General features: G+C 41.6%; 1 non-coding gene across 1 annotated transcript; it reads right to left on the reverse strand.

The window, feature by feature from the left end:
* Positions 1-15,112: 15,112 nt before the first annotated feature.
* On the reverse strand, positions 15,113-15,184 carry trnae-uuc (transfer RNA glutamic acid (anticodon UUC)). The gene has a single exon. It is a non-coding gene; the product is annotated as a tRNA-Glu (tRNA).
* Positions 15,185-15,602: the final 418 nt, after the last annotated feature.

Here is a 15,602-nt window from a genome sequence, read left to right on the forward strand (position 1 = left end):
TCTGATCTTGTCGACTCTGTCAGCCAAGGAGGTCATTTAGGGTGACTGGAACACACATTTTCCTCTGCTGAGGACACAATTTCCAAGTTCTTTCAAAGCTCTTTACTGGTCTTCTCTGTTGTTAGCACATCATTCAGATAAATGTTGACTTGGGTAGATTTTTTAAATGTTTTCTATTATTCATTGGAAAATGACACAGTTGATTAGACCCCTAAACGCAGTCTCATGTATTGGTACAAACCCTTATGGGCGTTATTTATTTTCCTATTATTATCAAATCACAATTGAAGGTACATATGTTTCTCATCCAGCTTCATGAAGGATAACTCTCTCACCCCCCGCCAGATGTGTATATATAAGTCCTGTTTGCAAGGGATTGGGTATTTATGTTGCTGTGAAATGTAGTTCACCATTTGTTTGCAATCGCCACAAAGGAAAATCGATTTGTTGGGCTTCAGAATCGATATGACCAGTTCTGCCAATTCCACAAACTGCATTGGTTTGATAATTCTTCTACTTTCCAGCCTGACATCCCATACCTCTGCTTTTGCACATGAAGTGAATGGCATTGGTCAGGCCTTGCAGAATTAAGAAATTGCTTCTTAGTAAACGTATAAGGTGGCTTTCCTCCTTTTGATAGTCCGTAGACATCCCTGACGAACTTCCGGTATTTAATTGAGACTTCACTCTGTTGGCTATTTTCTAATCGAAAAATGCACAACCAATCGAGTTGAATCTTTCCCAACCAATCTCACCCCACTAGACATGCGCCTCAGCCTTTTACTATAATCAACCTGTGGGAACTGAACCAACTTCTTTTCATAAGAGACCGGAACGAATATTGCAGATTTAATTTGTTGGGGTTCTTCCACAAACGTAAGGTTTACAATACAGGGTGAACATTAGTAAAGACTGGTTCCACAGCCACAGATACAGACACACTGGTATCGACTTCTAATGGAACTGGGTAACCATTTAACCATTTGTTTGTTTGCTTGGTGCTGGTTTGGATATTGTGAATCAATTTAAGTGTTCCAAACGAGCTGGAGTTGCACTTGACAGGGTGTGCATTCTCTTGGATACTAGTCTACGAATTCTCTTACTTTATTCAGGCATTTTGCACTCCTTTTGCTGACTTGAGTCTGCGTACTGGCTGCATTACTGTTGCCTGCTGGCCTGGATCCACAAGAAAATGTTAATTGGTTGAGGCTTGACTTTGTTTTGGGGTTTTGCTGTGGGCTGATCAAGCGTCCCTCTGTTCAGGACATGACCTAAATGAGATTGTGCAATTGCCTGCATTCAAATGGTGTTACCGAATCTGAGCTGGCCCGCAGAGGGCGTCCCTGTATATTGGTATACCTTGAAACTCATAAACTTCACTTGCCACATTTTCTAATGATAAAGACAACTATTGTGCCTGTTTGAAGTCCAAGTGGGCTTCAGCTAGTCGGCGCTTTTGCATGGTCACATCATTAATGCCACTCATTGCCGTAGAAATAATTCCACAAAGGCTTGTATCCAGTCATCAAGTCATCCTTGATTTACACGTGAACAGTACATAGCACTGGCCCAGCTAGTTCAGACCGAACTGCAAAAGTGAACAAAACCCTTGACTCTCCGTTTATTTTCTTTACTAATCCTGCAATACTGCCATACGACAGGAGGGCTTATTTTCCCCCAGCACCTCTGTTGTGTGAATGTAGGTGAAGGACAAAGTGACAAATACCAGTTGTGTAAATACCAGTTTAACATTCCACCACCAGGGAAAAACACGCAAACAGGCGTCCCTGATTGCACCAGTTTCACAGCCCCAATATAGGAACTAATTCTTTGAAGTCCACTTGACTGACCTTGTTCCAATCATTACGTTGGATAGTGAGGAAGAATGCACAGCGGGGTAAAGGTAAGTTGGAAGTTTGAGTGGAGAAATGGCAGACAGAATTTAATCTGAAAATGTATGTAGGGTTGTATTGTGGGAGATCAAATGCAAGAGTTAAGTATACAGCAAATGGCAGAACCCTTAGGAGCATCGATATAAGAGGAAGCTTGATCTGCATGTCCATAGCTTCCTGAAAGTGGCAACACGAGTGGAAAAGGTGCAAATCAGATATATGATATACTTACCTTCATTGGATAGGACATTAACAGGTTTCAAGTTACATATCAACTGTATAAACTTTAATTAGGCCACATTTGGAGTATTGTGGGCAATTGTGGACACTGCACTTAAAGGAAGTCTGGGGGAATTTTGTAGAATACTGGGGCGAAAGCTGTATATTAGCTATCAGGAGAGATTGGACAAACGGATTGTTTTCATTTGAGCATCAGAGGCTGAGGCGGGGGACATGATAGAAGTATAAAAAAAATGAGAGCTATGTGTAACGTGTGTAGTCAGAGTCTTTTTTCCCAGCCTGGAAATGCCAATTCCAAGGAAACGTTAGTTTAAGATGATGGAGGTAAGTTTAAAGATGTGCAGTTTTTTTAAACAAAGGGTGTTAGGTGCCTGGAATGCACTATCCAGGGAGATAGTAGAAGTAGATATAATAGCAATGTGGAAAATACTTTTAGACAGACACCTGAAGAGGTGGAGAATAGTGGCTATGAACCATGTGCAAGCAGTTTGGAATGGCACCATGGCCAGCACATATATGGCAGGCTGGAGTCCGTTCCTGCGCTGTGCAGTTCTATCTTCAATGTTGATTCTGCTATCAATAAAACATCATGCTTTTTTATGGTTTTCCAAAGTTGTACAACTACATTTGAGGACTTACCATGCTGGTAAGTATAATACTTTTGATACTCCTCACTGTTTCGAACTGTGCATTTTCGTCAAAATTGTTTTTCTTTGTCCTTTCTTTAAAAAGGCATCAGCTTATAGTTTTCTATATTACGTTTCATTTATCAATTGTCTATATGTTTAACTAGCCAATTCCACTATGTTCTTCTTTGCCGCGATATCCACTTGTGTTGCCACTTTCAGGAAGCTATGGACTTGCAACCTAAGATGGCTCTGTGTATCAATGCTCCAGGGAGGCTTGCCATTTGCTATATACGTTCGTTCTTTGTAAATTTAGCCTCTCAAAATGCATGGCATCACATTTGTTCACATTAAACTCCATCTGCTGCTTCGCTGCCCAACTTACCGACTAGTCTATTTCTTGCTGTATCCTGTAACAACCTTCTTTACTCTTCACGACTCCACCAATTTTTCTGTTGTTTGCAAAGATATTATTCAAGCGACCAATATCTTCTTCAAATTATTTATAAGTAGCTCAGGCAACAGAGTTGCCAGCATTGATCCTTGTGGAAACCCACTGATCACAGACTGCCAGTCAAATATTTGAGTACAAAAGTTGTGAATTTATTGTGAACCCTCAGAAAGCTCCAGTTATGCCAGATCAAGGGCAGTGTATTCCATTTTGTCAGCACAGCTTAGGAGTCTAAAAGGGGTGTACAGGTGATTTTATTCGAATGGTTCCAGAGATATAGGAAATTAGAAGGTTAGATTGGAGAAGTTGACATTGGGACAAAGGAGATTAGGTGTTGAGATGATAATGTTGTACAAGGTTATGAGAGTTTTACATGAGCTAAATATTAAAAAGCTGTTCCTATTAATTAATTGTGTCAGGATTAGAGGAGAGAACTGCAGGATATTTGGTAAGGAATAAAGAGGACGATGTGAAGAGGAAAAAACTGAAATTCACCTGGAGTTGCATGAAGGAAGCCCGACACACACATTTGCCCATTGAGACAGGATTGAGTCAGTCGGTTCTCTTATTATCAGGGCAGGGTCATAAAAATGGCAGCCAATTTGTATGATGGGAAAGAGAGCAATCTGTGTTTCAACACACTGGTGATCATTGACTTGTTGACTATTTTGTCACTTTGCAACTGGGGTTGGAGGGTTGAACTCAGCCAGAAGAGGGCAAAGACAGAGAGGATAGAAATGTTGGAGTACTATGGCAGATTGAAATATCTCCAAAGGGACAAAAGAAAATGTATGGGTTGAGTACATACAGTTTTTAGTAAACAATAGGGGAAAGAATGTTCCATAGAAACTATACATGCCTGTTCTGAAATTCTGTTTAGTACCTTGAGTAGTGATTACTTTTGCCGTCTTTTCACAGAGACATTACAACAAAAGTTGAGATCAGAAAACTCAAAAACGCAACGTCATATCGAGATTTGACAGTATTGCTTGACGAACAGATCTTGGTTATTCTCGGCATTTGAATGTAAAAGTACATACGTTTGCTTCATTTACCCGTTCAAAACATTTCAAGCATCGATGTGACTGGGATAACACCAAGATCCAGACACCTGACTGAAAATGTTCCAATGCATTGACTGTGAAAAGAACTTCGAAAGTTATCATTCATGAACAAAAATTTTAACCTTTGCAGCAGGAGCAAATGTACATTTGTACTTCATTGGACAAGACTTCAACTCATCATCCAAACGACAGCGTCACAGAGCCACCCAGACCATGGAGAGACCATGGAAATGTGGGGGTTGTGGGAAGGAATTCAACTACCCATCTCAGCTGGAGATTCATCCACATCGTCACACTGGGGAGAGGCCGTTCAGCTGCTCGCAATGTGGGAAGTGTTTTCGAGAATCACCTCACCTGCTGAAACACCAGCAGCTTCACACGGGCAAGAGGCCATTCACCTGCTCTGTGTGTGAGAAAGGATTCACCCAATCCTCTCACCTGCTGACACACCAACAAGTTCACACCGGTGAGAAGCCATGCAGTTGCTCTTATTGTGTGAAGACATTTAGCCATTCGTCCAACCTTCTGAAGCATCAGCGAGTCCACACCGGAGAGAGGCCGTTCACCTGCTTTATTTGTGGGAAGGGATTCACTCAGTCCTCTAACCTCCTGACTCACCAGCGGGTTCACACTGGGGAGAAGATATTCACTTGTTCAATTTGTGGGAAGAGATTCTCTCAGTCCTTCCACCTGCTGACCCACCAGCGAATTCACCCCAGTGAGAGACCTTTCATATGCTCTGGCTGTGTGAAAACCTTTCCACGTTTATTGAACATTTAAGACGCATCAGCGAGTACACACTGGGGAGAGACGGTTAACTTCCTCTGTGTGCGGGAAAGGATTCACTCAGGCATCCAACCTGCTTAAGCACCAGCAAATTCACAACTGATTGCAGGGGATGGACCTTGCTTTTTTTCACTGCTGGTACTCAGATCCACAACTGAACGACATCCTGACAGTGGGTTTTGTTTCTGCTAATGGAACTAAACTCCAGCCTGGTCATATTGCTAAATTAATAAATAATGCTGCTTAATCAAATATATTTGATTCTATATAGTTCAATGGCCCACAGTTGGATAATCAAAGGATAGTGTCAGCAATGTAAATGTTCTCCACCATACAAACTAAAGAATATGTGCATGCTTAGCTTAAAGTGGTGTATTTCTCAGCACCTCTCCGAACTTCTCTTCAATTACATTTTGGTTACTTTCTTCTCATACAGATAAACCTGGGAGAATTTTCTGTTTTAATGGAGCTCCCCCATTGTTTTTGTAAATCTGGGATAAACGTTACCATGATTTTAAATACTTGCCATTTGAATTTAGTAGGTCTCATCAATTATATGCAGGCTGTGCCAAAGAGAAAGTCGACTGTCAGTTTGGATTATTCCCATCTCTAGTCTGCAAAAAATCTCACGACGCAGAGGCTGCCAAGCTTTTCAGTAAACTGAAGTAGCACCAGTCCGAAATGGGTAGGGTCTAGGTTTTTTCCTTTCTCACACTTGTCTGATGAACATGGACTTGGACCATTGGAGCTTCTCTGCTTAGGAGTTTTTTTTTTTTCTGGCCTGTCCTCACTGCTCTTGAGATTCCCACACATTTCCATGTTGTGATCCTGTACCTTGTAGTTGCTTGTGTGCCATTGTGCACCGGAGATGTATTAATTATAAGCTTAGGTACTGAACGGCGTTTTGATCAAATGGGTTGTTTTGTCCTGAAGGATGTTTGTGGAGTTGTGTTCATCCAGGCTTGTGGAGCGTATTCTATTGCACTTCTGATTTAAGTTTCGTGACTTTTGAGTCAGGAGTTGAGTAACTCTTCACAGATTCCTGCTTCTGACTTGCTTTTGTAGCTACAGATATTCCAAGACTATTCCAGGTAAGTCTCCGGATGACCTCGTGAGATGCTGCCAAGTTCAAAGTTCCTGACTTTGGCGTCTCAACATTATATTCAGTTCATGAAAAAATCTAGGTACTACAGCTTTGTCTTCACTTTGTCAAGGTAAGTATGTCTCTCACTCTCTTGCTCTGTGGCTCTCTCGCTCTCTACCTCCAAACTCCTCACATCATACCGGGTTCACACTGCTGAAAAGACATATAACTGCTCTGTACATTAGAAGGGAGTCTGTCATTTCTTCCATCCAATGAAATGTCAATGAATGTTCTTTGTCATTTCGCCCCTTTGTATCTTACTGCTGTGCCAAACAATTGGTCTGATAGAGCTATGTGCTTATTGAGTTAACTGTTCGCAAAATACAGAACACCATTTGATGTGTACCACCATGATCATATCATGGGTTATTGCTTTTCATTGTGGCCACAGCCATTTTGTTTTTGAGTCATTTTGCTGTCAGCCGCGCTTGGTCAATGAACACAATGAGGAATCAGTTGCAGAAGGAAATATATTTGTCAGCAAGACATATTTACACTTTCAAAATCTCATGCCCTCATAAATCTTATTTCAGAAATCAGATCCACCCCTTCCATTCCATGGTTTATTGTATTTAACTATCACTGATAATCATTTACATTCACACTTACATTCAATTGCTCACTAGAGCTCCAGGAGAGTTTGTAATCTGCAGAAGCACTAGCAGCTTTGTACTCGAGCGAGGTCCTTAATTTGTTGCATTGGTGGGAAACGTTTCATCCAGAATAATTAGTTAAAATAGTTAAGAGGCAGCATTGTTTTGAAACTTTGGAGGGGGGGCGGGGGAAAGTCAAAACAACAGCAGTTTTAAAAGGGAGAAGAACAGACAAACGAAGCATATGGTGTGGACAGTGCAGGAGACAGAGAGAGAGAGAGAGAGAGAGAGAGCCTGCACAGTTACTAATTTTGCTGTTTTTCAATTCATGTGCCGCTAGACATCGGAGTGCGTCTGGGAAAATTAACAAACAATGAATTTCGCAACTAATGTTGGAGGAACCGGTTTGGGCGAAGTTCACAACAAAGAATCAGATAAGTTAATTGTTGTTTTAAGTCTGTCCAAGAGAACGGCTGCATTAGTGAGTACAGTGGATTACATATTTTTGGAGATAAGTCTCTTGATTAAACTTAAAATATAAGGCATAGCTATTAATTTAAACTGGTGCAGTGTTTTGTAGAGGAATAAGATGGTATTATTTTCTGGGTCTGTAGATTGTGAAGGAGCAAAAATGGCCTTTGCAGTGATCTGTACTTCTTGTCAGATGTGGGCGTTTAAAGAGAGTTTCAGAGTTACTGCGGATTATATCTGTCTCAAATGCTGTTGCATGCAAATCTTATTAGTTTGAGTGGATCGGTTGTAGAGACAGAAGCGATTAGGAATATGGAACAGCAAAAGTATGTGATGGATTGCAGTTATAGGAAGGGAGAAAGTCTCACATACAGTCACATAGAAGGGTTAACTCCAGGTAGGGTAAGAGAGTTAGGCACCGAGGGCAGGAGTCTTTTGTGGATATCCCATTTCAAACATGTATTCCGTTTTGGAAAATGTGGAGGGTGATGGATTCTCAGGAGAACGTAGCACGAACAACCAAGTTTCAGGTATTGAGACTGGCTCTAATGCAACGAGCGGTAAGTCGGCTTCCAGGAAATCAATTGCATTCAGGGATTCTGTAGTCAGAGGTACAGACAGACGTTTCTGTGGCAAACAGAGAAAAAGGAGAATGGCGTGTTGTTTCCCTGGTGCCATGATCAAGGATGTCTCAGAGAGGGTGCAGAATGTTCTCCCAGAGGAGAGGGGCCAGGAAGAGGTCATTGTCCACGTTGGAACCAATGATATAGGAAGGGAAAAGGTTGAGATTCTGAAGGGAGATTACAGAGAGTTAGGCAGAAATTTAAAATGGAGGTCCTCAAGGGTGGTAATATCTGGATCACTCCCAGTGCTATGAGCTGGTGAGGGCAGGATTAGGAGAACAGAACAAATGAATGCATGGCTGAGGAGCTGGTGTATGGGAGAAGGATTCACATTATTGGATCATTGTAATCTCTTTTAGGGTAGAAGTGACCTCTACAAGAAGGACGGATTGCATCTGAATTGGAAGTGGACTGATATACTGGCAGGGGAAATTGCTAGATCTGCTTGGGAGGATTTAAACAAGTAAGGTGCTGGGGTAGAGGGGAGGTGGGGTGGGACTCAGGGAGATAGTAAGGAAAGAGATCAATATGAGAATTGTACTGTTGAGAACAGAAGTGAGTCAAACAGTCAGGGCAGCCGGGGACAAGTTAGGACTAACAAATTAAACTGCATTTATTTTAATGCAAGGGGCCAAACAAGGAAGGCAGATGAACTAAGGGCATGGTTAGAAACATGGGGCTGGGATATCATAGCAACCACAGAAACATGGTTCAGGGATGGGCAAGACTGACAGCTTAATGTTCCAGGATACAAATACCACAGGAAGGAAAGAAAGGGAGGTAAGAGAGGAGTGGGAGTGGCATTTTTGATAAGGGGTAGCATTACAACTGTTTTGAGGGAGGATATTCCCAGAAATACATCCAGGGAAGTTATTTGAGTGGAACTGAGAAATACGAAAGGGATGATCACCTTATTGGGATTGTATTATAGACCGCCCAGAAGTCAGAGGGAAATTGAGAAACAAACATGTTAGGAGATCTCAGCTTTCTGTAAGAATAATAGAGGAGTAATGGTAGGGATTTTAACTATCCAAACATTAACTGGGATTGCCATAGAGTTAAAGCTTTAGATGGAGAGTAACTTCTTAAGTGTGTACAAGACAATTTTCTGATTCAGTATGTGGATATACCTACGAGAGAACGTGCAAAACTTGACTTACTATTGGGAAATAAAGCAGGGCAGGAGGCCGAGGTGTCAGCGGGGCAGCACTTTGGGGCCAGCGACCATATTCCATTCTTTTTAAAATATTGATGGAAATGGATAGACCAGATCTAAAACTTGAAGTTCGAAATTGGAAAAATTGGACGGCTGGAAAATGGGAAGCCTTCAGAAGTGAGATAACAAGAATCCAGAGAAAGTATATTCCTGACATGGTGAAAGGGAAGGCTGGTAGGTATGGGGAATGCTGGATGATTAAAGAATTTGAGGGTTTGGAATGAAACATATGATGATCGGCTGAGGATCATAGAATGATATTCATTAGACTTTAGAAGGTTGAGGGGAAATCAAAGAAACTTAGAAGATAATGCATGGCTTAGAAAGAGTGGATGCTGGGAAGTTGTTTCCATTTGACAGGGAGACTAGGACCCGTGGGCACAGCCTTAAAATTAGAGGGGGTCAATTTGTAATGGAAATGGGGAGACCTTTATTCAGCCAGAGAGTGGTGGGCCTGTGGAATTCTTTGTCACAGAGCATGGTGCAGATCGGGACTTTGGGTGTCTTCAAGGCAGAGATTGATAACTTCTTGATCTCGAAAGGAATTAAGGGCTACAGGGAGAGTGCGGATATGTGGAATTGAAACCCCCTTCAGCCATGACTAAATGGCAGAGTGTTCTCGATGGGCCGAATGGGCTTGCTTCCAATCCTATGTCTTTGGTCTTCCAATATCCTTCCTGTAACGAAGTGATGAAAACTGATCACAATACTTCAAGTACGGCCTCACCAATATTCTGGACATCTGCAATATACCTTCCCAATGTCTACACTCAATGGCCTGGCTGATAAATGAAATTGTGCCAAAAGCCTTTTTCACTGCCCTGATCTCTGTGACTCTATGATTCCTCTTATCTGTTGACACACCACTTAGTTCACAATGAGTTGTATAGTTGTTCTTATATTATTATTGTGCAACAACATTGAGCAATTTGTCCAACCTTCTGAAACATCAGCGAATCCAGAGCAGGGAGATGTCACTCAAACGCTTTTTTTGTGGGAACGGATTCACTCAGTATCATAAACTCCTGACATCCTCGCGGGTTCGCACTGGTGAAACGCTTTTCACCTCTTTTCTATGCAGCAAAGGGTATTTGCAATCTTTGCATACCAGCCGGTGTGTTTGATAAGTGAACCCTAGGAAAAAGTTACTGTGGCGCCGTGCTGGTGGCGCCGTGCTGGTTTAGTGGTTAGTACTCTACGTTGTGTCTACAACAAGCGTGGTTCAAATGCGAATCACGGCGCATTTTCATTTTGACTTAGTTTATACACTGCCACACCTGACAAAAGAACACACGAAGGGAAGAATAAAGACAGATGATGGTAAAACCTGTTCGAAGCTTCTAAACCTCGCACGCTCACGCGTCTCTGTTCCGTACCCCCTCTCAAACCTAACCCTTTTCCCATGTTTTCTTTTCCTCCTTGTAAATCACTTACACTAATTTATTTTTTTTTCTTTCATTACATCTTTACTTTCGTGCTACATCACCGAAGGGAAACAGTTTCCATTTATATACATATTTATGATACCATGTGTGTTCTGCAATGAGCGCTGTTCCTGGGACTATGTGGCTCAATCTCACCGGCTGTGCAGTGAAACTAACCGATGTCTTTAGATGTGTGTGATGTCCAGACACGCTCTTACACTAATTTGCAGAGTAAGGTTAAGGATAAAACGAGTAATAAAGCAAATTTCTCTATTAAATGTTATTATGACAGGATTGGAACCATAAATATTTGTGACATGGCATTAAAATATCTAATTAGTCGTTAGTAGAGTCAGCTTGAGATAGGATACTATTTTAATAGATGGAATAGCTAATTATCTATCATGACAGGTATGTCTGGAATGGGCGATCTCTGTAGCAGAACTGATAATAAATATCTAATCATGACATTAGGAAAATATTAAGTAGGGTCTGGAAAGAAGGGCCAGCGTTGCAAGAGTTAGCACAAAGCATGTAACCGTGACATTAGAATAACATTAAATAGAATGTATAACTAAAGAGGTAATGGGAACTAACATCACTGGTTTGTTGTGTAGCTAGAGTGAGGTACTTTGATTAATATCGTTGGACATGCTGACAAGCTAACAGGAACATGATAAAAAATATAAAAATCCACGAACCCTGAGGTTCAGGAGCTTTCGAGAATCTGATTTATCAGTGTCACGGTTTTTTGTTTGAAAATAGAAGACCTACTTCTTGAAGAACTCTCTGTGTCTCCTGGTGATTCTCTATTTTTTCTCCCCAACACGTTCAGCCAAGGAATGCGTGAAAGGGGAGAGGGCGTGGTCATGCCCTTGACTATTTTACGTAGCATTCACCTCTGCTTTTGTTAATCAGTTTTCCCAAGATTCTAATGACGAGTCTTCGCCATTCGAAACTTCAGCTTGCTCTCTCTCCATGGAAGCAATCTGACCCGATGTGATCTCCAGCATTTATTATTTTCAGCACTGTACCAACAATCGTCTGAGCTGGGGAACTCATTGACTATGGAAAAGTTGTTCCGAAATTGATTTGGTGGTTGTCTTTTTGTGTCAGCTGATGCACTCAACTGGCCACTCCCTTGTATCATAAACTTTCTATGATTCTGATCTGTATCACGTTCCTGATGTCAGAATAGCTATTGCTGTTTGTCTCTGGGATAATGCAATGGTTTGTGACTTGTATAGTGGACGTAGCAAACGACATTCTAAGAGAATGGTATACACACAAAATGTTTAATCTGCTTGTCTTACCAAATTACTTAGGGGTAATTAGAGGTTGAGGAATGGGTGGATTCCTCTTCGGAGGGTCGGTGTGGACTTGTTGGGCTGAAGGGTCTGTTTTCATACTGTAGGGAATCTCATCTTAAAAAGCCCTACTGCATCAATGTGGATTTCACCAGTTTATTCATTTCCCCACCCCAACATCATCCCGATCCAACCTTCTAGCTCGACGCTGCCCTCATGACCTGTCCTACCTGCCCATCTTCCCTCCCACCTACCCGCTCCAGCATCTTCTCTGACCGACTAACATTACCCACACCTCCATCTACCTAGCACATTCTCAGTTACCTTCCCCCCAGCCCCAGCCTGCTCCCATTTAGCTCTCCATTGTCGAGGCTCCCGGCCACATTCCTGATGAAGGGCTTTTTCCCAAAACGTCAATTCTCCCATTCCTCGAATGGTGCCTGACCTGCCGTGCTTTTCCAGCACAACACTCTTGGCTGACATTAACACTACGCCACTCAAGCAAACATTTCATTGCTTTCATACTCACACGAAAGTCTCTCATGGTGGAAACAAATTATTGCAGATGCTGTAATCTGTAATGAAAACGACAAATGCTGGTAATCACAGCAAGTCAGGCATCATTCATGGAGAGAGAGAAACGTTTCATCAGCATCATCTCGACTTGAAACGTTAGCTTATTCCCTCTCCGTGGATGCTGTCTGAAGCGCTGTAATCTCTAGCAGTTGTTGTTTACAGTCTGTCATGGTAGAATCTGCTGAAGGTCAAGATGAAGTGATAAGTAACTACATGATTACATTTTTGCTTCTTCCTCCAGGTCAGGGGAATGTTACATTCCTGATTGCAATAAGTTTAAGCATTTGCTTAATAATTGGAGACATTAGATGGTAGATCACATTGTACCAGTTGGCAGAGAACGAGTGATGTACAGGAGTGACAACCAGAAATGTGTTGCCTCACACAGCTGATCAGATTTTATTCCCTATTTTTCACACTTCAAATGTTATACACTATTCTTGCCAAGGTGAAACTAATTAGTGATAAATTGTATGGATTGGCAAAGCCAATGAGTTTTTTTTCTCCCGGAAGTTTGAATTCCGTTCAGAGAATCTGCGCAGCGTTTCCGAATGAACGAATTCGAAATGGTTCTGAATTTCTTGTTTGGCCTCTAATAGCCCAGTTCTTACAGAAGCTGACGCTGAAGTTTGTCCTCTAATGGAACATCTGAACATCTTTGAACCACGAGCGATTTTCTTGTTACGAACAAATAAACGAATAGCAGCTCAATCAACGACAATCGTTGTCAATAATATGATTCCCATTCATTTGGTGGCAATTTATACTCATCTATTACACAACAGTTGTTCTTTGTTGAGCTATACAGTTTACTGCAAACGCCTCATTCTGAACACACTCCCTCCCATCCCTCCCAACTGTGGAAAATAAATCAAACAAATTTAACGAGTGAAGAGGTTTTATGTTCATTGTATGCTTCCATTTGAAGTTCCATTGTTTTACATTCACAGCCGGTGGGGATATTCTTCCTAAATCTACATGTAATCTTGTAAATTTCAATGAGATTTGCATTCGATTACGGGAAGTAAGCACAGATCAGCACTTATTGCCTATTGCTAATTATCCTGGGTGGTGGGTACCCTTTATGACTCTCTGCAGCAAAGAAGCAAAAAGTATATTCAGTGCTCTTAGAACGACAATTCCAGTCTGGCAGTTCGACACACCATTGTTCTGCCATTCTCACATTCCGATCACTTAATCTGAACGATCAAAATCCTTTCTCCTTCAGCATTCTAATACACCCCTTGCTGTATAAAAGCTGCCCATTCCACGCTTCACCAGCTCTGATAAAAAGTTATCCAGACTCGAAAGTTTAGCTTTTTTTCTCTCAATGGAAGCTGTCTGACTCGCTTGTGGTCTCCAGTCTTTTCAGTCGAGATTGTAGCATCTGTAGTAAGTTGCTCCATGATTGCTACAATACAGATGCAAAACAGTAAAGAGTACAATAAGATCATTCGAACTGACCTCTCAGTTGATAAATGATTATCTTCCGGTTTTCTTTTGATGACAAGGATTGTGGATAGTTTCCTTGGGATTGAGTGCACAATAATTCGTGGTGATGTTTTTAGCAAGAGTGTTAAAATTAATATGCACGAGCGTCCATGGGTAGGCTCAAACCACAAACCGCTCAGTTAATAGCCAAACCCGCCAATGGATAGCGTCAATAGAAACTCCGGCAGTTGAGTTTGCCGAGGGGACACTCGTGGATATTTTGGAAACTGGTGTACGTGGCTTGCTCGTAAACGAAGTATTTGCAAGGTTCTGATATCAGCCTTGCACTTTATGTCCTGATGTGCAATATTTGGAATTGTCTCAGTAATACAGAGTAATTAATTTCGTGGAGACGTTCAGAGGAAATGTTCGGGATCTCAAAGGCGAAAGCAAAGTCAGCAATAACTAAAAACGAAGAACAGCTGGAAAAACTCAGCAGGTCTGACAGCACCTGTGACGCGAGCAGTTCTCGTGTTTCCCGGAGGCAGGACGAGGGACCCGAACGAGGGCAAGATTCTCAAGACCCGAGGAAGGAAAATATGAAAGAAAATGGCAAAAAGCGGAAATATGGGGCATCTCTGGTGACCTCTGTGGGGAGAGAAGTAATTCGTCTTGGGAACAGAAACAGATTGGTGAGTGTAAATTTGGAGAAATTGATATTCTTTCTTTCTCCACGCATAAAGTGAATTGTGAGCTGTGAAATGAACATGGAAGTAGATATGTGCAAAGAATTCGAAAATGCAAAAAGTTAGGTGTGTATACCTGTCGTTGTTAAATGCACTATCACCTTCTCCCACCCCTCACGCCACAAGCTCCCCGAAATCTCTATCAACTGATACATTTTCGCAGTCCACAAATTTTTTTCCGAATTAACATTTTTTAGCCGAAGCTGAAGACAAAAGTGCTGAAAATTGAGGTAGCACTGGATCACCAACCCAGACCTGATGCGCAAAAGATCTTCTGGTCACTTTAGCAAACATTTGGTTTCATAGCCAATAAGATATTGAAGCCGCAATAGTTATATGGAAAGTATTTACATGGCCGGACGAACATGACTCCCTTTATTGCTAATAAAGGGCTTTTGCCCGAAACGTCGATTTTGCTGCTACTCGGATGCTGCCTGAACTGCTGTGTTCTTCCAGCACGACAAATCCAAAAATATGACTCATAAACAACGACGTGTTGATAGCTCTTCTAAAAACAAAACGTTCCCTGACCGGGAATCGAACCCGGGCCGCGGCGGTGAAAGCGCCGAATCCTAACCACTAGACTACCAGGGAAACATACCGAGCATCTTGACGCAATACAATTTAGATTTAATGCAATGTATTCCCGTAAATTGGATTTGCTGTGTTTTGATTGTTTTTTCCATGCGCTGGATATTACACTATTTTTCATGTCTGGCTTTCTACAAATCTGTTTCGATTCGTCTGTGTTTGAAAGTTGTATGTGGCTTCGGAGTTCTATTTTGAAAAAAAAACAATTGTCTTGACGATATTTCACTTCTTTTCTTTGGGACAAGAACTTTGCCGTCATTGTCTGACCTGAATCATGTAAATTCAGTCATGGAGAATTGTGTTTGACTTTTTACATGTCCTCTGAAATCGTCTGTAAAGCCACGGGGTTGTTTCAACCTACTGCATCTAAGAATATTAAATGCTGGACTATTGGCAATGTGCCAAATATAGGACATAATCC

Source organism: Chiloscyllium punctatum, chromosome 30, assembly GCF_047496795.1.
Source record: "Chiloscyllium punctatum isolate Juve2018m chromosome 30, sChiPun1.3, whole genome shotgun sequence".
Classification (NCBI taxonomy): Eukaryota; Metazoa; Chordata; class Chondrichthyes; order Orectolobiformes; family Hemiscylliidae; genus Chiloscyllium; species Chiloscyllium punctatum.